Raw genomic sequence first — 23,699 nt, forward strand, 5'->3', positions numbered from 1 at the left:
CTCCATGCTGTGTATGGTTTTATGGCATCTTCGAATGTCCAGATGGAGATTTTCATTTTATTTTTCTTAGAAAGATACGGAAGTCTTTTTTCCCCTTCCACATGGTGCAATATTCATTGGAAGCTATTCTAATGTAGAAAAGGTGAGCTCGAAATTGGCTGCCTTAATTTGTTTGTTTCAATGACCAGAGCTAACAATAAAATTGCACAATCTGATTGGCTCACTAGGGATTAACATTCGGTATAACTAAGGGATAATTAGAATGAGCCACAACTCATGTTGGAGCTACTGTCTCCAGCAATTCTTTTCTCACTGAGAATGCACGCCCCTGGAAACAGTCCAATACTTGCCATTTACTATCCGCTTCTCGCTGCTGTCATTGCAAGTCATTACAGCAAGTCATTGGTTGTTAAGGTTTCTGCTGATATTCTGCGTCTTTACAGTTTTGACATTTTGTGTTTCGAGATTTTGCTTCACAGCCGCTTTGTTCATTGTGTTCTAATGAAAGATCACTGATCTGATGCATTAACTCATTTTCTCTTTCCACAGATGTTGCTTGATCTTCCAGATTTTCTGTTCTCATTTCAAATCTCCCTGAGTCAGAGTATGTGTCTTTTGTATCCCTGTTCATTGTGAAATTTTATTGGAATTGTAAAGTTCCCCGGTGTACAAAGCAAAATTTATTACAACATCATTCTGCATCAGCGTGACTTCTTGTCCCAGATCTATATTCGCACTGCCTTCAGCTAACAATCTCTGTTCAAGTCCAAAAGTCGTTATTTTTAAAAAGTAAAAATCGTGTGACTAATGAAAAAATATGAAGTGAACCGATGCAACAATGATCGGTCAATAATGTGTATCTTGATATGTATTTCCCGCCACTTTTCATCAGTGCAGTTAATTCTGGTGATCAAGCACTGTTTCACAAATGCTGTCTATGGACAAATGTCCAGAAATGATGCCTGTAAATGTTTATTAAAATGCATCTATTTCTGAATATTGCGTTGAAACGATACGAAAATCAGCTGTGTAGTTGATAATGAAGAATAAAGGTGCGGACAGCAGGAAAATGTCTATCAACGGGTCAGGTGGGCAGAACAGTGGCAAATTGAATTTAATCCAGAGGTTTGTGAGGTAATGCATTTGGGGAAGGCTGACAAGGAAAGGGAATACACATTAAATGGTACACTGAGAAGTGTAGAGGGACAAAGAGACGTTGGAGTGCATATCCACAGAACTCTTTTTTTGGGAGAAAATTAACACATGAAATCAGTAAATCGTGCCCCCCCCGATCTGGGGGGCGCACCAACATTTCAAAGCACTTTTTTTTTTTCGTAAGTTTTTTTTTGGGCACTAAAATCTTTTTTTTTCTCCAAGTGCCCCCTATAAAAGGGGAGGGGGACACTAAAAACACCGGCAATTGAAACAAATTAAACTTTAAAATATAAAATCAAATTAAAATTTGGTTGCCGGGCGTGACGATGCACTCCAGTCCCTCCGGCGCCCACCTCTCGTGGAAGGCCACGAGCGTACCAGTGGACATCGCATGCTCCATCTCCAATGACAGCCTGGACCGGATGTATGCGCGGAAGAGAGGCAGGCAGTCAGGTTGTACGACCCCCTCGACCGCACACTGCCTGGACCGGTTGATGGCACCCTTGGCCGTGCCCAGGAGCAGTCCTACGAGGAGGCCCTCGGACCTACCCGCTCCCCTCCGCACAGGGTGCCCAAAGATCAGGAGTGTGGAACTGAAGTGCAGCCAGAATTTCAGGAGCAGACCCTTTAAATAATATAAAAGGGGCTGCAACCTCGCGCATTCCATAAAAACATGGAACACGGACTCTTCCAGACCGCAGAAATTGCAGGCGGACTGCGAGCCCGTGAACTGGTTTAAAAATTTATTGCACGGGACTGCTCCGTGCACCACCCTCCAGGCCAAATCCCCGATAAATACTGGAAGGACTCCCGCGTCGAGTGCCCTCTATTGGTGACCCCCGCCTCCTCCGGACGGCAAGATGGTACGCCATGGCGTGTCCGGATGGCAGATGAGGATGGCAAGGTTGAGAGTGTGCAGGAGCAGCCCGTACAGGAAACCCCTCCGCACGGAACTGAAAGGCACGGAGGGGATTTCCTCGAGGCAGCTCAAGTTGTGAGGCGCCGGCTCCCGAGGGAGGTTCCGGGGTTTGGCGCCGATGAGGAATTCCGTCCGGACGTGGGTCAGTTCGGACGGGATCTCCCCACGTGCTTGAGCCTCCTCGATGCACCTAATGGAGTCAGGGTCCAGAGCTGTTTTTAGCGACTCAATGGCATTGGCCGCGTGGCGGACGTTGGTGGAATTTAGGCGCCACGCCAGCATGTCTGGCGCCATCCAGCCCGCTCCTTCGCCATCGAGCAGGTTCCTAACCCTGGTCACCTCACCAGCCACAGCCCTCTCGTCCGACCGCCACCTAAAACCTCGGTCGTGGAGGTACGGATTCCCGAGCAGCGGCTCCTGCAGGACGGCCGCCACTCCAGCCAGTGGAGAGCTGCGCTTGGTGGAGACTTTGTTCCAGACCGTGGTGAGTTCCTTGTAAAAGACAGGCAGCTCCTGGAAGGCGGTCCTGACGCCCCCCAAGCTCACAAACAGGAGCTGCGTGTCGTAGTTGAGGCCGTGCTGCTGGCGGAAGAAATACGTCGCCAGAGCACGCCACCTAGGAGGGGGCTCGACGAAAAGGTATCTCTGCAGGGTCTGAAGACGGAAAGTCGCGAGCTGGGTGCTGACGCACACCAACGACTGACCGCCCTCCCCAAGCAGGAGACTCAAGACCGCGGCAGAGACCCAGTGCTTCCTGTTGTTCCAGAAGAAATCCACCAGCTTCTTCTGTATCTTGGTGACAAACGCAGGGGGAGGGGTCAAAGTGGCCAGCCGGTACCACAACATGACTAGCGCTCGACCCCTGTAGGACAGCACTCGGAGCAGTACTGTCCAGCGCCCTAGGCGAGCTGCGAACTTGGCCTCCAGCTCTTGCCAGTTCGCTGGCCAGGATTCCTCCTCGGGGCTAAGGTAGACTCCCAGATAGAGGAGATGGGTCGTGCTCCAGGCAAAAGGCCTGAGCTCCTCCGGCAGGGAGTCCACCCGCCAATGACCAACCAGGAGTCCGGAACATTTCCCCCAGTTGATGCTGGCGGAGGATGCGGCCGAGTAAATCTCCCGGCACTCACGCATCCTCCGCAGGTCAGCGGGATCCTCTACCGCGAGGAGCACGTCATCGGCGTAAGCCGAGAGGACGACCTGCACGCCCGGCCCTTGCAGAGCCAGTCCCGTCAACCTCGTCCGCAGGAGGCGCAGGAAAGGCTCCACGCTGATGGCATAGAAATGGCAGGACATGGGGCATCCCTGGCGCATCCCTCTCCCAAAGCCAAGGGGCGCCGTCAAGAACCCGTTTACCTTTATCAGACACTCTGCAGCGGCGTGCAAAAGTCGGATCCGGGCGACGAAATGCGTCCCGAACCCGAAAGCGCGCAGAGTCCCGAACAGGTAGTCGTGATCCACCCTGTCGAACGCCTTATCTTGGTCGAGAGATAGGAAGGCGACCGACAGACCAGCCTCCTGGGAATGATGGATGAGGTCCCGGACCAGATGGATATTATCGTGAATTGTCCGGCCAGATACCGTGTAGGACTGGTCGGGGTGGATCATGAGGTCCAGCACGGCGCCAAGGCGAGCAGACATCGCCCTGGCGAAGATTTTGTAGTCCGTGCTGAGGAGGGAGACTGGGCGCCAGTTCTTAAGGAGGCGGAGATCACCCTTCTTAGGCAGCAGGACGATGACTGCCCTGCGCCAAGAGAGGGGCATCTCCCCGGTCGCCAGACTTTCCCCCAGGACCCGCGCATAGTCGCCCCCCAGGACGTCCCAGAATGCCCTGTGGAGCTCCACGGTCAGCCCGTCCAGCCCCGGGGCTTTTCTCCTCGAGAGCCGGGCGAGGGTGCCGGTCAGCTCCGCCAAGCTTAGCGGAGCTTCCAGATTTTCGGCGCCCTCCGGGCTGACCTTCGGCAGGTCCTCCCACAAAACTCTACGCGCTTCATCGCTGGACAGCTCCGGAGAAAACAGAGCCCCATAATATTCACGGGCCGTGTTGTTGACGCCCTCCGGATCCGAGACGCGAGAGCCGTCGTCGGCCAGCAGCGTCAAGAGCTGCTGACGGACACTCTGCCTTTTTTCCAGAGAGTCGAAGAAGGGCGAGCCACGGTCCAGATCCCGCAGGAACCGGATCCGCGACCTCACGAACGCGCCTCGGGACCCGACGAGCTGCATGTCCTTCAGCGCGGCCTTCTTCACTTCGTACACCATCGGCAGTCCGGGTCCTCGACGTCTTGACCGAGACGGGACTTTTTTTCTAGGCGCCCGACTCTGGCCGCCCGCCTCTAGGTCGACCTCCTTGCGTACTCTTGACAGAAGACGCGGACGTGAGCCTTGCCCACGTCCCACCACAGCCTCAAGGAGGGGAAGCCCCCCTGCTTCCTCCTACAGTCGGCCCAGAAACGACGGAACGAGTCCTGGAACCGCACGTCCTCCAGCAGCTGGTTGTTAAAATGCCAGTACGTGGACCCCGTCCTCGCACGGAGCGAAGCGAGCTCCGCCCACACCAAGTGGTGGTCCGAACACAGCACCGGTCGCATGGAGGCCGCCGGGACGCAGAAACGTACGCCCGAGACACGTAAAGGCGGTCGACTCTGGACCATCCCACTCCAGGGATCACCCAAGTAAAGGCGCTGGAGTCGGGATGGAGATTTCGCCAGACGTCCACCAAGTCGAAGGACCCGACCAGGTCCCTCAACTTCTCCATCGCCGTCATGCTCTGCGGGGCACCGGAGTGGTCCCTCGCCGAGAGGGTGCAGTTAAAATCCCCCCCGAGGACAATGCAGTCACCGACGTCGACGGAGCCAAGTAGAGCGGACACCTCTTCGAAGAAGCGCGTCTGCTGCGGTCCGGGCTGAGGGGCGTACACGTTCACGAGATGGAGCGGCACGTCCCCCAGGCGAACCGTGACGTGCAGCAAGCGGCCTGACATGGGCTCTTAGACCACCAAGATCTCCGGCTGAAAATGCGGGGCCAACAAGATGGCCACCCGACAAGAAGTGGTAGTGAGGTGGCTCATGCGGACCTCTCCTTGCCATTCTAGGAGCCACGTGGCTTCGTCTCCTGGAACGGTGTGTGTTTCTTGCAGGAAGCACACCGCATATTTCCCCTCACGCAGGAGCGAAAAATTGTTAAATCAACGGTGTGCCCCTCTGCTGCCATTGATGTTGAGGCTGGCTATGGTTATCTTCATGACAAAAGCATAATGCAACCTCTACCTAACCTATTGTGGGGGGGGGGGGAGTGGAGTACTTTGTTGACCTCCACTCCTTCAGCAGCCCAGCGAGGAACTTTTTGAGCCGGCGCAGCTCAAGGCCTTGCGCCTTTGATAAGGGCCCGCACGCGACCATGGTTTTAGTGGCGACGCGGACGGAAGCGATGAGCAATCCCGGCTCGGACCATCTTTCACGGGCCAGATGGGCTTGGTCGCGGCGACCCTGGCTCTGGACCAAAAAGTCCCGGAGTTCCTCTAGGGGAATGAGGGGGGACTCAGCGGCGGGCACGAGGAGATCCACCGCCTCACTGGCGATGGACTCGAGATCTACACCCGCGTCCTCCACCGAGTCCCCGTCCCCCTCCGGGTGGTCGCCGCTAGCAGCCGGCCCGTGGACCGCACGAGGTACGGCAAACGGCCCACCGCTCCATCCGGCCCTGGCTCTGCCCCGATCCCACCCCCAGGATCGTCGACAGAGGAGTCTCCACTGGGCTCTGTTAAAAGTGGTGCTGGGTCAGGAAGTGACAGCGGAAGGGGATCCTCCCCCTCCCCAGGAACCGGGGAACACGGAGAGACCTGGCCAAAGTAATGTTCCAGGTCCTCCAAGTACCCCAGCTTCAAAGTCGGGGGCGAGGGTTGTTGTACTTCCCCCTCCCCAACGCCACCCCCCGGCCCAGCGTGTACAGATTCATAAAAATTGTTGATACTGTGTATTTCCGCCGAGTCGAGCAAGTCCCGGGGGATGTTGGATATTGGCTGGGCGGGCTCAGGTTCGGCATTTTCGGCCCCGCCCACCTCAGTCCCCGGGACGCTCGACCCGGCGGCAATGAATTCCACCGCTGGCCCCACGCCCCCCACGACAGGCAGATCTTCCACGCCATCACCGGGAGGCAGAGGCTGGGCAGCCTCGACTGTCTCACCCTCCCCGGGGACAGATTCCTCCTGCCTACGGCGCAGTTTGGAGGCGCTCGTGGGGGACGCGGGACACGTGGCAGGCACTGACTCCTCCACGGAGGGATGTTGTTCCCCCTCCGCCTCATTGGAGCGGCGCCTCCTTTTGTTCCTGGTTGAGCGCGGAGGCAGGGAGACCTCCATGTCTGCCGACGCCTCCCGCTCCACCCCCCTCCTTTTTCTTTTCTTGCCCGCGCCCGAGCCCCTCTGTGATACTGGTGAAGGGCTTGGGCATGGGCTCAGGGCACCCCGCGCTCGCCGATGTCAGGGTTGGGCTGAGCGCGGTGTTCAAGCTGTCTGGCGCACTGAGGGGACCCGCCTCGAGATGCTTTGCCTTCCTCCGCACCTTCTTTCCGATCGGACGCTCTCCCTCTCCCCCCGCTGGAGGCATTGAAAACAAAGGCCCCCGACGATGACCGCGCACCCACAGCTCCCGGCACGCGGACGCTACTAGGGGGAGTGGTGGCGGCGGCGCCAGCCTTGGCCGCCTTCGGTGGTTTGGCGGCTTTGGAGGCGGAACAGTTCTTGCGAACGTGCCCCACCTCGCTGCAGGCATGGCACCGCACGCCGTCCGACGTCCAAAAGACGCGGTAGGCTGTCCCCTCGTGCACCACATTAAAATTGCCCTCCATCGTCTCCTCCCGCGCCAGCCGGACAAAGAGCTGGCGGCGGAAGGAGAACACATGGCGCAGGCTGTTCTCCCTGAGGCCGAGCGGTATGGGGTTGATCCCCGACCTTACATCCCCTAGTTGGTGTAGGTGAGGGAGGAGGAGCTCAGCGAGAACAAAGGGCGGGACTTTTGAAATGATGACCCTCTGCGCGGTGGCCTCGAGAGGGTCCACCGGCAGGAACGTCCCGCCTACCGTGAGCCCCTTTTCGAGGGCCAGGGACACCGGCCGCTCTGACCCCATGAAGGACACGGCCTTCCCAGACATCTTGGAGGCTGCGACAATGGCCGAGGGGCCGACTACCCCAGCCATCGCCCGCACGCACTCTTCAATGCTCATTGTGGGGTGAGTGTAGCTCTTGACCCCGTGTTTTTTTGTTATCAGAATGAATGGTGGCAGGGCAGCAGGAGGCGCAGGAGGCGCAGGAGGCACCGTGGATGTGGACGCCGCCTGCGCATATGTCCTAGCTGGCCCTGCCACCAGCGTGGATGGGGTCGCCATCACGGGGTCCCTTTAAGGGCTACATCCACCCCAAAGTCACAGGCCTTAATAGTCTTTAATTGGCCTCGTTGGTGTTTTGAGCAGAGGGAGCTCTAAAAGAGTCACACCTCTCCTCTAGTTACCGAATGGGGAGGGGCCTTGCTCTCTCTGCTCAGTTGTCTTAATTGTTTTATAATTAGGAGCAAAGGGCTCTCAGAGAGAGAGGGGAGAGACAGAGAGAGAGAGAGAAAGAGCGAGGGGGGTATGAAAGAGGGTAGCTGCGAGGGCAGGTCTCCCCTCACAGTGATGGGTGGGTGTTTCTTGGGGTACACTCCCCAGATGGCAAAAAACACAGTCTTTGTAGAATGGTCTTCGGGTGGGGGGAGAAGATGTCTTCACCTGGGTTAGCTGGAGCCACCCAGGCACACACTCCCAACGATGTTTAATAGGGTAATTAGTACTACTTCAGCCAGGTAGCTCCAGCTATCCCAGGCTAGGCAATGAGGGAGGTGTGATTCAGTGGTGTGTGGGGCCTAGCTGTAAGCAAGACCCCCACACACACTTCCACACACACACACCCGCCGCGATGTTCCGGCCCTCGAAATGTCTTCTTTCCTCCCCCCACCGATACAACAAAGTCTTTCGGGGAATGCACCAAAACACACCCACCTGTCGAAGATTGTCGAAATGGCTCTCCCTCCTTCCACACTGGATGGTGTTTTCTCAGGATGTTCTTTTCACCCTCTCTCCAACTCTCTGTAGTAGCAATAAATGACACATTTTCTGCTCTCCTCCTCTCCCTCTGGACCTTGAATTGTAGTAAGCCAGCCCTCTCCTTCTCTTCCTGGGCTGGTCTCAGGGTTCACTCTCGGCCTTCCAGACAGGAGCTTCAGCAGGGAATTCCTTCTCTCACAGCAGCAATGCTCCAACTGATTAGGCCACGCCTCCAAAGCTCCACCATTGGTCCACAGATTCCCTGAAAGTAACAGGCCAGGTGGATAAGGTGATTAATAAGGCATAATTAAAGCTTGCATTTATTAGCCGCGGCATAAAATACAAGAGCAGGGGGGGCTTATGCTTCAACTGTATAAAACACTGGTTTGGCCACAGCTGAAATATTGCGTGCAGTTCTGGTCACCGCATTGCAGGAAGGAGATGATTGAACTGGAGATTTACGAGCATGTTGCCGGTAGTGGGGAATATTAGCCACGAGGACAGATTGGATAGTCTGGATTTGTTTTTCTTGGAACAGAGGGGAAACTTCATTGAGGTGTATAAAGTTATGACGGGCCGAGATATAGTGGATAGAAAGGGTCTATTGCCATTAGCAGAGGGATCAACAACCAGGATACATCAATTTAAAATAATTATTAAAAGTTTTAAAGGGGATTTGAGGGGAATTTCTTCATGCAGTGTTGTGGTGGTCTGGAACTCACTGCCTGAAAGGATGGTGGAGGCAGAACCCCTCACCACATTTAAAAAGTACCTGGATATGCAACATATGTGCCATAACCTGCAGGATTACAGACCTAGAGCTGGAACGTGTGATTAAGCTGGATAGCCTCTTGTTGGTCGAGGGCCTTAAATGGCCTCCTTCCGTGCTGTAAACTTCTATGACTCTATTAGTCTATATGATCGAATTTCTGAACTGATTTAATGATTGCATGATTGAAGTGTGATTTTAGCCATGCATTTAATGAAGGGATATTCTGCGTCAGTAAATGGTTGACAATCAGTGAACGATAAACAGTTTTAGTCACGAAGTTGCACCTAAAACTCCATGGCCTGTTCTCAGTGTCCTGCTCCTCATTCATTGCTTCAGTCCGCCCTCGCTCCTTCACATTCGCTGTTCCCGCTTCCCTTCCTCAAACACTATTCAAATCTTAACAGATCAATCTCTGCCGACAGGTAACTGAATAATTCCCATTGCGAGGTGAAGTATCTAAGACTGAAATATGATCAAAATAAATAAACATCAAGGAGGAGTGATACATAATGTTACTGATTTCTTTTCTGTCTCTTTCTTGCAGCTAACTTGGTGACAATTGTGATCCTGTCCCGAGGAAAGTGCGGTCTTTCCAGATGTATCACTTGGTACCTGCTGTCCATGGCAGTGGCAGATCTCCTGGTCATTATCACCGCTGTGATATTAAACCGGATCAGTGGAATTTATCTTCAATTTGGTCTGCTGTCCACCACTCCAGGCTGTACTATAATATCTATCCTAATTTATGTCGCCACGGATAGTTCCGTCTGGTTAACGGTCGCTTTCACCTTCGATCGATTTGTGGCCATATGATGCCAGAAACTGAAACAAAATATTGCACTGAGAAAAATGCGGCTCTGATTATAGTCATGGTCGGTTCCCTGAGCTGTTTAAAAAACATTCCTTCTTATCTCACATATGAGCCTATGTTCATAACTGACAATGTCCCGTGGTTATGTAACATCAAAGTAATATTTTATACTTCTCCTCTATGGATAGTATATGACTGGCTTGACAGAATTTTAACGCCATGACTCCCCTTTCTCCTGATATTGCTGCTCAATGCTCTGACCGTCAGACATATTCTAGCGACCAGCAGAGCCCGCAGGAGGCTCCGGGCCCATAGCAGTGGAGAGAATCAAAGTGACCTAGAGATGGAGAGACGGAGAAAGTCCATCGTTTTACTCTTTACCATCTCAGGCAGTTTCATCCTATTATGGACAGTGTACGTTGTAAATTTCTTGTATGTCCGAATTACAAAGAATAATTATTTCTCAGGTTCCAATTTCAAAGACCCAAAATGTATTTTCCAAGAAACCGGAAATAGTCTTCAGCTTTTGAGTTCCTGCACAAACACGTGTATTTATGCAGTGATCCAGAGTAAATTCAGAGAGGAGTTAATGGATGCGCTGAAATATCCAATGAATCTCTTTATAAAATTAATCAAATTATAAAAATGTATTTTCGTGTTAATTCTGCATTATATCACACCCAGTGGGCCATCCTGTCCTGTCAGTTCTGAACCAGCTTTGTCCAGCTCCATCAGCCCCAATAACATGGCCCATCTCGACATCCAAGTCTGAGAAATCGAATATCTCGACATCCTCATGCGCGATATCGTATATCTTGACATTCATGTGTGAGAAATCGTACAATTGATTTGCGTGTAATTAAGATTATATTTTAATCAGAGGGCCTTATTTCAGTACTGCCGGCGGTTTGTTTCCTCAGAGTAGTATTATCATACGAATGCTAGCAGATACTTTTCCATTCTATTGAGCTCTCATGAATCACCATCGGCTCACTGCATTACAACAGTGACTACACTTTCAAAAAGTATTTCACTGGCTGTAAAGCGCTTTGAGACGTCCACGCGTTGTGAAAGGTGCTATATAAATCCAGTACTTTCTTTATTTCCTTGTTAGAGTCAGGATTATGCGACTATGTGACAACCAGTTGTTATCCTGTAGAGACCGCTCTGAATAACCTTGATTCATAACTCTCAGGAATATTGCGAGTGGTGGATCATGGCAGCAGTCTCTGTGATCCTGCGAAAAATAGAGACAAAATTAACAGTCACTTGGACAAGTATGGATTAATTAAAGGAAGCCAGTATGCAGTTGTTAAAGGTAAATGGTGTTTAAATAACTTGATTGAGTATTTTTACATTGGTAACAGAGAAGGTAGATGAGGACAATGCGGTTGATGTGGTATACATGGACTTACAAAAGGCATTTGTCGAAGTGCCAGCTAGTACGTTTGCCTGCAAAGTAGAAGCCCATAGAGTAAAAGGGAAAGTGACAGCATGGGTACCAAATATGCTGAATGACAGGAAAGAGGGATTAGTGATGAATGGTATATGTTTCTGACTGGAAGCTGTTTTTCAGGTATCAGTGTTACCCAGGGGTCTTTATCAGGAACGTTGCTTTTCTTGATATATATTGACGAATTGGACTTGGGTGTACATGTCTCAATTGAAAAATTTACAGACGGCACAAAACTAAGAAGTATGCTGAACATTGACGCGGACAGTGATAGACTTCAAAAGGGGACCGCAGGCTGGCGGAATTAGCGGACCCGTGGCAGATGAAATCCAGTGCAGAAAAGTGTGAAGTGTAACATTTTGGTAGTAAGAACGAGGAGAAGCAGTATAAATTAAAGGGTACAATCCTAAAGGGGGTGCATGAACAGAGAGACCTGGGATACACGTTCACAAATCGTTGAGAGTGGCAGGTTGAGAAAGCAGTTAAAATAACAATCGCCATCCTGGGCTTCATAAATAGCGGCATAGCGTACCAAAGCATGGAAGTTAAGATAATCCTCTATAAAACGTTCGTTCGTGCTCAACTGGAGTGTTGTATCCAATGCTGTGCATCACACTTTAGGAAGGATGTGAAGGCCTTCGAGAGAGTGCAGAAAAATTAGAAGAATGGTTCCAGGGATGAGGGATTTCATCTACGTGCATAGACTGGAGAAGCTGGAATTGTTCTCTGGAGCAGTGAACCTTGAGAGGACATTTGATAGAGGTATTCAAAATCATGAGGGTTCTGGACAGAAAAGACAGGGTGAAACTCTTCTCATTGGCGGAAGGTTCGAGAACAAGAGGACACAGATTTAAGTGGACTGGCAAAAGAACCAAAGGCGACTTGAGGAATAACTTTTTTATGCAGCGAGTGGTTATGATCTGGAAAGCACTGCCTGAAAGGATGGTGGTGGCAAGTTGAATGGTGGTTTTCAAAAGGATGTTGGATAGCTACCTAAAGCGGAAAAATGCAGGGCTATGGGGAAAAGGTGCGGAGTGGGAATAGCTGAGGTGCTCTTGCAGAGTGCGGACAGGGGCTCCACAGGCCGAAATGTATCCATTTATGCTGTAACCCAATCTATGATTCTATGATCCTGCACCAGCCACAATATAATGATATGATGGTACGATATGGGCGCTATTACAATGTCACCAACAACACCTTAAAATTGAAATTCTATTTCCCATTGCAAGCTGCTATACTCAGTAAAGTGAGCAACTGTTTGGCAGGGAGGTATAACAGAAAGTAAAGAAGCATTGCATGCAATTCTTTTCCTGGTAAAAGGCACCAAATTCTTTAATTGGGTAACAGCATTTGTATAGGATTGACGAATCGCCACGATGTAGTTACTCTCCTCCCTCTCATGTGAATTTGGCGCATCACTCAGAATGCCACTCAGTAACAATAAAGGAGGAGTTACACAGATTTTGGAGGAGCATTGCTCTGCGTAGTATTTCTGAATGGTAATTCAAGCCTCCCTCCCAACTGCACCTCACTTGTTCAAAATAAGAAAATATTCGGGGATGCAATTTAACCATTCAACGTTATGAATATTGCAAAAGAAGAAATTGGAATCAGTAAATAGAGTGAACGAGAGAAAGTGTGAGAGAGGAGAGAAAGATTGAAATGGAGAAAGAACAAGAAGCGTAAGAGAACAAAATAAGGTAATAGTAAAAGAAAGCAAAAATGACAGAAACCAAGAAATGTTTAACTTGGTGATTGTCCTTCTATACCCGCTGTTTCTCTTAGATGTTTGTATCTATTCTCGAGATATGGGCGTAGATGGCAAGGCCGGAATTTATTGTGCATTACTGGCTGCCCTTGAAAAAGTGTTGGTGGGCTTTCTCCTTGCACCGCTGCAGTCCATGTGGTGAATGTGATGTCACGTAGGAAGTTCCAGTATTTCAACCCATGGACAATAAAGTAACAACGATAAATGAAAATTCCGGATGGTGCTTGACATATAGAATCACACAATAATACAGCATTGATGGAGGTCGTCTGACCAATCTTGTCTGTGCTCGCTCTGTGAAAGAACCTTCTCCAAACTACTCCTTCCATTAACCCCGCTGTGTTTTGGTCGACACGAATACGCTTCTTCTTATGATTTGCTGTAAAGAGACTTGCAGCATGATTCAAGGGGAATTGGAGCATTGCTGCGGGACAACGGTCCCGTACGTAGAATGATACAACACCTAAGGACGCCGTTACGATCCTTTGTGCCTCCTCTTTGCAAGAGCTGTTCAATTAGTCCCACACCTTTGCATTCCGCCATAGAACTGTTCGTTTATTCGTTCAAGTGTTTACACAATTCGATTTTGAACGTTGCTACTGACTCTGCTTCCTCCCCCTTTTCAGGCTCTGCATTGCGGATCAAAGCAACTCGCCTGGTAAAATAATGTTTCCTCGTGTCATCTGTGGTTCCTTTCCCAATTACCTTAAATCTTTGTCCTTTGGTTACCGACCCTTCTGCTAGTGGAAACAGTTTCCATAATTTAATCTCTCAAAACTCTTCATAATTTTGAACAACTCTATTAAATCTCTTCTTAACCTTCTCTGTTTTAATGAGATCAATGCCAGCTTCTCCAGTCCCTCCACAGAATCCCCTCATCCCTGTTATGAAAAAAAATTAAACATGTTGTTTTAAAAGTTCCCTCAATTACAGATATTGCTTTATCGAATCGCTCGATGACAGATATCTTCTTGGTTTGGTCTGTGGTTTCCCTGGAATTTTTTACATAGTCGATCAGTTTGAAGCACCGTGATTCTCAGTCAACAGAAATAGACGGCGCTGTATTCATTTTCTGCTACAAAAATTGACAAAGGAAAAATTAATATTCATTTAAATGACGAGCATCGAATTTTCCTCTTGCAAAATCGGCACCAATTTCCCTGGTGTTATTGCGGTATAAGGTAAACTGCGTTGCCGGGATCAGGTGCAGGCGTACCAGTAATGATCTGGATCTTCGGAACTGGTGTTGTAAGTACATTTATTTCAGCTTTATCTCCTTCATATACCGTCATCTCATATTGAGGCTGCATTACCGAACTCCATTGGATTTTACCTGTAAAACTTATTTAAATCATCATTTAATGTCCTTCTTAATTAGCATAATTTAAACCAGCGCAGGCAACACTTACCACAACCTACCTGCTACCGAGATTATTCTGGTGAAATACATCGGCTATTATGAAGGTAATATATTTTGCCAGAGACGTTTCTCTGCAGATCTCTAAATTGTGACAAAGTTTACCAGTTTAACCATCTCTGGGCTGCAGATGACCGAACCTGCAATTTTTTAACGTGCCCTGGGGCTCACAGTGATGGAACTCAGTTCAACCCTCGTACAGAACCTCCCGCCACTTTGTAGATCTTGGCTCCGACTGCTGAAGTCGTATATAACGGCGGGCAGATCCTGCCACATTGGTTCCTGTGAGCCGACACATACTGAGATGGACCCAAAGGACAGTCTCCTGTATGAAGGGCTCACAATAAACTGATTTCTTGATACTCGGGGAAATGTCCTGCAGAGCCAATCAATTGGGCAGGTTGAGTATCTTAGCGACATACACGAAGCATAAGCCAACTGGTTGCAGCTAAAGTTAATTGTGAGAACAGAATGACAACATTCGCTGGCATCACCTCGGATCTAGAATCAGAATATTAAGCCTGTGCTGGCACTTTGAAAGAGCTATTCTATTAGTCCCACTCTTTTCTGAAAGCCCTGCAATTTTCTCCCTTTAGATATTTAACTAATTCCCTTTTGAAAGTTAATATTAAGTCTTTCCCCCCACTCTTTCACGTAGTATATTCCTGATCATAACTGCATCAATAAATTCGGCCCTTTTCACCTCAGGCTCCTTTTCCAATTTGCTTAAATCAGAAATCAAACATCAGGAAATATATGTGTCCCTGGTACTAACTTCAACTGAGTTGCGTACCTGGATTCCGTGGATGACGCCATAATTCCTCGCATACATCATAGCACAGTGATTGGCTGTTTCTTCGAAGGTTACTGCCGTATCCGTAGGATTTGTTCACTGATTTCACGTTGATAGTATCAGAAGGAATGGCGCAGAGCAGGAAGACAGGATCTCCAGGGTGATGTTCAGTGAGTTCAGCGAGATGGTATCAAAGGGAATGAAGCAGAGCAGGGAGGCAGGATCCCTAGGAAGATGTTCAGTGAGTTCAGGGAGATGGTATCAGAAGGAATGGAGCAGAGCAGTGAGAACAAATCCGTGGTTGATGTTCAGTGAGTTAAGCGAGATGGTATCAGAGGGAATAGTGCAGAGCAGACAGAAAGGCAGTCCGGGGAAGAGGTGACAGCGGGTCGTGTTTAATGTGAGATCATGCACTTTGGCAGAAAAAAATCAAAGAGCCAGTTATTATTTAAATGGAAAAATATTGCAAAGTGCCACAGTTCAGCGGGACCTGGAGGTACTTGTGCATGAAACACAAAAGGATGATATGCAGGTACAGCGAGTGATCAGGAAGGCCATTGGTATCTTGGCCATTATTGTGAAGGGGATGGAGTATAAAAGCAGGGAAGTCTTGCTACAGTTATACAGGATATTGGGGAGGCCACAGCTGGAACTGTGTGCGGTTTTGGTTTACATATTTATGAAAGGATATACTTGCTTTGGAGGCAGTTCAGAGAAGGTTCACTCGGATGATTCCGGAGATGACGGTGTTGACTTATGAGGAAAGGTTGAGTAGTTTGGGCCTCGACTCATTGGAATTCAGATCAATGAGATGTGATCTTATCGAAATGTATCAGATTATGAGGGGGCTTGACAAGGTGGATGCAGAGAGGATGTTTGCACTGATGGGGGAGATTAGAATTAGAGGGCATGATCTTAAAATATGGGGCCGCCCAATTAAAAAAGAGATGAGGAGAAATTTCCTCTCTAAGAGGGTTGTAAATCTGTGGACTTCGCTGCCTCAGAGAGCCGTGGAAGCAGGGACATTGAATAACCATATGATAGAAATAGACAGTTTTTTAAACGATAAGGGGCTATGGGGAGCATGCAGGAAAGTGGAGCTCAGGACATTATCATATCAGCCATGATATTATTGAATGGCGGAGCAGGCTCGAGATGCAGTATGGCCTACTCCTGTTCCAATTTCTTATATTCTTATGTTTTTATGTATGTTCCTCATAAAGGAGAACGGCTGGCAGTGATTACCGTACTCATTTCTGTCTGTGTGGACCATATGCATTCAGGTCACCTTTAAAGAGTTGAATCGAAAACAAAACTTACATTCTACGAATGCCCTCCCAGAGAGGAGGATGTCAATCGTATACTTGGGCAGAACAAAACGACAATGATTTTACATCAGAAATTGATATTGCCCGTGCATCACACATTCTGTATGTAGGTGCCCAACGGGCACAAAGCTCCAAATGTACCTGCAGATGCCGCGTGAACCCTCATCTCCTCTCTGTCAAAAAGAGTCTCTCCACCTGTCGTCTCTTTCTTGGCTTTCTGTATGTATATAACAGAAACATTGGAGCGCCTGTCTGTGTGTCAGTTAGGCCCCAGTCTTTGGGAATCATTCCAAGAGTTTGTGCTCCCTAGTGTGTCTGGAAGTGTTTGATGGGACAGTATCGAGTGAGCTTTAATCTGTATTTAACCCGTGCTGCTCCTGCCCTGGGTGTGTTTGATGGGACGGTGTAGAGGGAGATTTATTCTATATTAAACCCGTGCTGTACCTGCCCTGGGAGGGTGTGGAGTGCAAGTGTAGATGGAGCTGTTCTCTGTATCTAACCCGTACTGCACCTGCCCTGGGAGTTTTGATGGGACAGTGCAGAGGGAGCTTTACTCTGTATCTAACCCGTGTTGTACCTGCCCTAAGAGTGTTTGTTCGGACAGTAGAGGGAGATTTGCTCTGACGCATACTATACTGTGTCGGACTTTGGTGCATCAGAGGCCTGCTCTTTAATATAACCTGGCACGTGAAAGACCATAATATTAGAGGAGACCGCCTGGTTGCTGTGCAGTCATTCCGCCTCTGGTGCATGATGCAACAAGACAGGGGAAAATGTGCCTTCACTCTGATGGGACACTAGGTGGCGCAGTGGCTCCTTAACCGAAGGGACTTGGATTCAAACACAAACAGGATAGGACGCGGGAAGAATACATTTCATGTAAATAAAACAACATGTGATAGGGAAATAGAACATGTGAAGGAGCCTTGAAGTAAGGAGTTCAGCAAAGTCCAATTTATTCCATTTGCCATTGCAGTTTTATTAACAATTTCACAGAGAACAATTTACAGAGAAGGTTTTCAAAAGTTCACACAAATTGAATATAACAAATGAGCGTCACATTAATACCAGAACACAGTCGGTCTGAGCTGCCAGCTATCTGTACAACTCTAACAGACATCAGGGAGCGAGAAACAGATGTTCAACACCAAGGGAAGGGAATAATTGTGAATCATGAATGATAAAAGTGACTTATGTACACATGAGATATTCAAACAATTGTTTAACTCCGAGATACATTTACATTATAGCCACGGTTATCTCACACATTTCAAACAGAGAAATGAAAAATTGAAGGCAATTGACTCCGGGAATCACCAAGAGGACATAATTTATTTTCAGGACACAGTGATGTGAACAACCAGAGGAGAAAAATCCACGGCGGCCGAAATTCAGTCAATCACTTGACCTGTAAAAGAGGGATAAAAGTTTGAAGCAGCGTTTTAGTGATTTGGCGCATTAATTTCAGGGTTGTTATCAATGAAACATTTAGAGATTTGTCAAACCTCTTCAATCAACTCGAACTGAGTGCATTGAATCTTCTCACCTTCATCAGAGTGATGGCAGCGCTGTAAAAAATGCTCAGGAAGAACAAGATGATGAATGTGGAAGCGGTTGTCCAGATGTTGCTGCTCTCGTCCTCACACTCTTCACTCCAGATGTGGTCTGAGGAATCTACGGGATGTAGGGAAGGAAATATATTCAGATCGTTTGTTAATCCAAGATCTCATCTTATTATTACGTATTCTATTTTCTTTTTTTAAGGTGTTAGTTTGTTCTCTATTTTAATGTTCAATGTATGCCCTGTGTTAAGTTAATCACGCTCACTAATCTATCTGTGTTCCTAATTCCACAGTCGTTCCTTCTTTATGATCCTTCTATAGTCGGTTTTGGAAAATATGACAGTTTTCCTTCAATGTTACAGGCTAATTGATTTTGCATCAATTCCATAGGATTTACCATTCGGGAATAGTATGATGTAATATCGAGGGAACTATACTGAATGATATCGATTAATTTAACAATAGCTTCAGATAGCTAATTATTCGGAGGCTGTCAAAGGGACAGGGTAAGACATCAGATGTGAGTTATAATCTGGATTAATTTGTGGTAGTCAAGGTTCTGAACATAATTAATTTGCATGAGTTTCCAACTAAGAACTTTGATTCAGTTTGTGTGCAGGACCAGAATATAGGAATGTAAGATATTATGGTATCAGAAATGATTTATTTAATACAATCGTTGCAGACTGTCTGTTCAAAGAATTTATTTTAATTCTATGTTCGTCTGTTACCTGACGTATTTTTTGCACTTTAGTGTTTGTGTATGTGTGTATGACGATCTCTTCTTTTGGTGTTGTCTGTGTTTGTGTGTTGATGTGTATTGATATGTAAGTTTGAATGTTTTAATGTGTCATTCCATATATGTATATTTATGTGTAAGTGTTTGTGATTTTTTGTAAGTTTGTGTATGTTTACATGTAAGCCTTTGTGTGTATATATGCAATTTTTTGTGGTTATGCTTAAATATGTGTGTTCTTTGTAAGTACGTTCATGTATGTGTTTTAATGTGTTTGTGTATGGATATGTGTAAGTGTTGTGTATGTTTATGGGTAAGAATGTGTGCATTTATGTGTAACTGTGTATGTTCGCATGTAAATGTGTGTGTGTGTTATGCGTTAGTTAGTTTGTGTTGAATATGTGTTTATGCGAGTTTAAGTGTGTGTGTTTGTGTGTGTGTGTGTGTGTGTGTGTTCGTGCTTCTGTTTTATTTAAGGGTGTGTTTATTTTTGCTGTCATATTAATGGTGCTGTGGTTCTGACAATGACAGTGTGTATTATATTCTGGGTATGCGTAATATCTTGTGTCAGTGTGTCAATGTGTATGTTTATGTGTAGGTCGCTGTGTGTTTATGTGTAAGTCCGTGTTGTGTTTATGTGTAAGTGTGAACTTCCACAAAAACATACACTACTAACGTTTATACGCATTCTTCCTCGCTCTGTGTAAATGTGTTCAGTGTGAGACACAATGTGACATCAGCCGACGGAATACAACAACTCAATCGATGAGCATCTCTCTCTGGTGGCATTGAGGGGTACAATGAATTAACAATTGCCCTTTGCCCTCTCGCTTGTGCGGAAGTCGGATACATTGGGTTAACAATTGCAGATTCCCCTCACTATACTGGGGTAGTGGGCCGGACAGTAAGTTAACAATTGCCCTTTCCCCTCTCTCTGGTGGGGAAGAGGGTTTATATCATCATAGGCAGTCCCTCGCAATCAAGGAAGACTACTTCCACTCTTAGCATGATTTCTTAGGTGGCTGTTCAGTCCAATAGGGAACCACAGTCTCTGTCACAGGTGGGAAAGACCGTGGTTGCGGGAAGGGGAAGATTTTACAGGTTTGCCGCACGTTCCTTCCACTGCCTGCGCTTGATGTCTGAATGCTCTTGGCGACGAGAGACGAGGGGCTCAGCGCCCTCCCGGATGTACTTCCTCCATTTAGGGCGGTCTTTGGCCAGGGACTCTCAAGTGTCAGTGGGTATATCGCACTTTATCAGGGAGGCTTTGAGGTTGCTTGTAACGTTTCCCCTGCCCACCTTTGGCTCATTTGCCATGGACGAGTTCCGAGTAGAGCGCTTGCTTTGGGAGTCTCGTGTCTGGTGTGCAGACAATGTGGCCTGCCCAGAGCAGCTGATCAAGTGTGGTCAGTGCTTCGCTGCAGGGATGTTGGCCTGGACAAGGACGCTAATGTTGGCGCGTCTGTCCTGCCAGGGAACTTGTAGAATCTTGCAGAGACGGAGTGAGGTTACAGTGGATTAACAATTGCCGTTTCCCCTCACTCTGGTGGGGCAGTGGGAAGTACAGTGGGTTCAGAATTGCCATTTCACCACTCTTTGGTACGGCAATGGCGTTACAGTGGGTGAATAATTGCCCTTTCATCTCTCTCTGGTAGTGCAGTGGGAGGTACAGTTGGTTCAGAATTGCCCTTTCACCTCTCTGGTGGAGTAGTGGGAGGTACAGGGGTATAACAATTGCCATTTCACCTCTCTCTGGTGGGGCGATGGGAGATACAGTTCGTGTTCGTGTGTGGACCTCATTTCAGATCCCAGAGTGTGCGATGCTGCCAAATAAAACTGGCCCCAAATCTGAAGGGATGGACAACACGAGAAACAATGGGCACCGAGATATAAATGTACAGCATTTGTTTATCGGGAAATAGAACAATGCAGATTCTCCCAGTGGGACGAAAGTTGCTGAAATGACTTTGAGGTATCCTGTCATTAAAGAACTTCTCTTTGTCTCCAACCTGTATATGAGCTGAGAGCGCTGAATGTACCAGCTTTGGCCACAAGTCCGACACATATTCTGCTTCAGATTAACAGCCCGCCGCTTGGCTAAAATAGGAAACAATATTAATTGAGCGGCTGTGTGTGTAACTCACGATTGGAAGAAAAGGCCTTTATTGTTTTTTATTAAAGAACTGAAAGGCAATCGAGAGATTCTCATTGATAAGAATTGATGTTGTCCATCAGAACAAGGGAAATATTCACAAAACTGGGTTTACCTCTGGATTTATTGACGGTTCTGTTGGTGATCTTCAAGGAGATCGCTTCATGTCCCACCACACAGGAGTAAGAGGCGCCGCTGGCCCACTCGTCGGCTGCAATGGATAGCAGGCTGTACACAAAGAATGATCTGCTGCCATTCTCCGCCATCACCTCAGTGTTCTTGTAGTTGACCGGCTTGTCCTTGACGGTCCATTTGACGAAGATCCCTCGGGGGGAGAAACCTCTCACTAAGCAGGTGAGGCTGACCAACCTCTGAGCAGAGACTTCTTCTGCCGAGGGCAGGAGGACAGACACGGCTGCTTCCCATGGATCTTTCGCTGTAGAACAGTTACAATAAAGGCCAATGAACTGGACAGTTCCAGAGAAAATTGTGGGAGTTTTAATCTAATAAAGCAGGCGTGTTGAGGTTGTGAGGGTGATTAAATTGGTAAAAATCGTAATCCCGACATCAACCCGACCACTCCTGGTTGCAATATTGTATTTGAATAATATATTTAAAGGAGGCTGGAATCCTCTATTTTAACCTCTATTCGGTGTTTAACTGTAGTTGGTCCGGCTTGACATACTGTGTAAATCCCAGCAGTTACAGCGATGCGGGGACTGCTGCACCCAGGTGGTTATTGCCCTTAGACCTCCCTCCTAGATCCAGGGTCCCTGCCTAACCCACCCCCCGCGATCCGAGAGCTCCTCACTCGGATTCCAATCCTCCTCTTCTCACGGGTGGCCTGTGAGACCACCACCACCAACTCGCCTTCTCCGTTTAAATTCGCCTATGTCCCGTAGTTACACGTCAGAGAAATATGCTCTTCGTTGACATTTAACGCTTTATTATTTCCCCTCTGGGGCCTCTCTGGTTTACCATCCCGCAGCAGAGTGAACATAATCTTTCTCTCCGAAATCTTGAAGGGTTGGACTTGAATTTACTGCACAGATCAAGGCGATTTGGCCAACCGGTCTATGCCTGTGTTTATGCTCCATACAAGCCTCAACCTGACTCAGTTCATCTAACCCTAATAACATACCCTTCTATTCCTTTATCGCTCATGGACTTATCCAGTTTCCCCTAAAATACATAACCTCAGGTCCAAGAGTGGGATTACCAAACTGAATGATCAGAGTAGCCATTAAACACTTTATGTAATGAATTGGCCCTTGAACATGCACCGGAAATATTCACAGTGTCTGACTTATTGCAACAGTCTCCCCGCTCACCCTTTTCCTTGTGGATAGAATCTCTGATAGGAGTCGGCATATCCTGCTGGCTCACCACGCAGTAGAACTTATCCCCACTCAGCGAGTCTTGTGTCGAGATGTTTAAGTTGCTGATCACTATGTTGGGATCCTCACCGGGTTGGACGGCAATCTCTGATTTCAAAGCCTCCTTTTCTCTGGTCCAGGTAACGGTGAGCCCATAAGGAGCGTCAGACACGACGCAGGTTAAGGTCACCGTCGCCTCCCGTAAGTCCTGTGCCAGTGACTGTGATTTTTGAATCGCTGCATGGGACATCCACTGCAAAACAGGAATGAAAGTCAGGAAAAGCTGCATCTTCAGAATCAGGACACAATATTTAGCCTTAACTCGTTCAAGGGGGATAAATCACTTTTGAGATATCAACCTCTCGCTGTTGCTTTAACACCGACGTTATTGGAAGGACAATGAATTGGCAACGATTCGGGGAGATCTGTAACATTTCCTGTGTATTTGCTGCCAGAGTCACCTGTAATGGGCTGTGAAGCAAATAACCAGCGTAAAACGGGAATACATTGTGGTGCAATTGTGTTAGGCACTGAATAGCGCTCTTCCTGAAATCCCTTGCTCCTTTATACCCATCTATAGATCCTTGCATCCAAACGCATCTCCGCTGGTTGTAATAGTGAAGCCCAAATAGCCCGAAGGTCAAGAGGTCTACACCAGCATTACTCTCGTTCGAAACAAGTGTCAATTTAATTTCAGGATTTATGGGACAACAGGAAACAAAGCTAAGTTTCGGGTCACTTGCTGTGATCGTTATTGCGGTGAAAATGGGCAGGAACCAGTCACAGCCCCCGTCAGAGGAGAAGTGCAAGGTCCGGAGAATGGAGTTCCAAAGGGTCTTTTGTGGTGGGGCATCATTTTTAATGATGTGAGGTAGTTTGTTAATTTCTGTCATTACTGAACATTTATCATGTCTGGTGAGAGAGAGTCAGAGTTAAATATGACCTCAGGGCATTAATAGCAACATAGGAACAGGAGGAGGCCATTCATCCCATCTATACTCTCCCGCAATCCAGTTATATCAGGGCTGATCTACACTCAACACCATCTTCACGCCTTGGTTCTGTAAACCTTGATAATCTTGCCTAACAAAAATCTATCAATCTCAGTTTTCAACTTTTCAATTGAAACCAAGCTTCAGCAGCTTTTGGGGAGGGAAATCCAGACTTCCTGTGAAGAAATCCTTCCTGACATCACTTCTGCACGATCTAGCTCTAACTTTAAGATTCTGCTATTTGTTCTGGACTTTTCCATCAAAGGAAATAATTGTTCAACATCTACTTGATCAATTGTATTTATCTACTTGAACACCTCAATTGTATCACCTCTTAATATTCTCTACTCGTCTCCTCATCATTTTATTTTATTAGCCCCGGTATCATTC

General features: G+C 47.8%; 1 pseudogene; it reads left to right on the plus strand.

The window, feature by feature from the left end:
• The first annotated feature begins 318 nt into the window (after positions 1-318).
• LOC139235468 (probable G-protein coupled receptor 139) lies at positions 319-10,372 on the plus strand (annotated as a pseudogene).
• The last annotated feature ends 13,327 nt before the right edge of the window (positions 10,373-23,699 follow it).

The sequence above is a fragment of the Pristiophorus japonicus genome, chromosome 23 (genome assembly GCF_044704955.1).
Source record: "Pristiophorus japonicus isolate sPriJap1 chromosome 23, sPriJap1.hap1, whole genome shotgun sequence".
Taxonomy (NCBI): Eukaryota; Metazoa; Chordata; class Chondrichthyes; family Pristiophoridae; genus Pristiophorus; species Pristiophorus japonicus.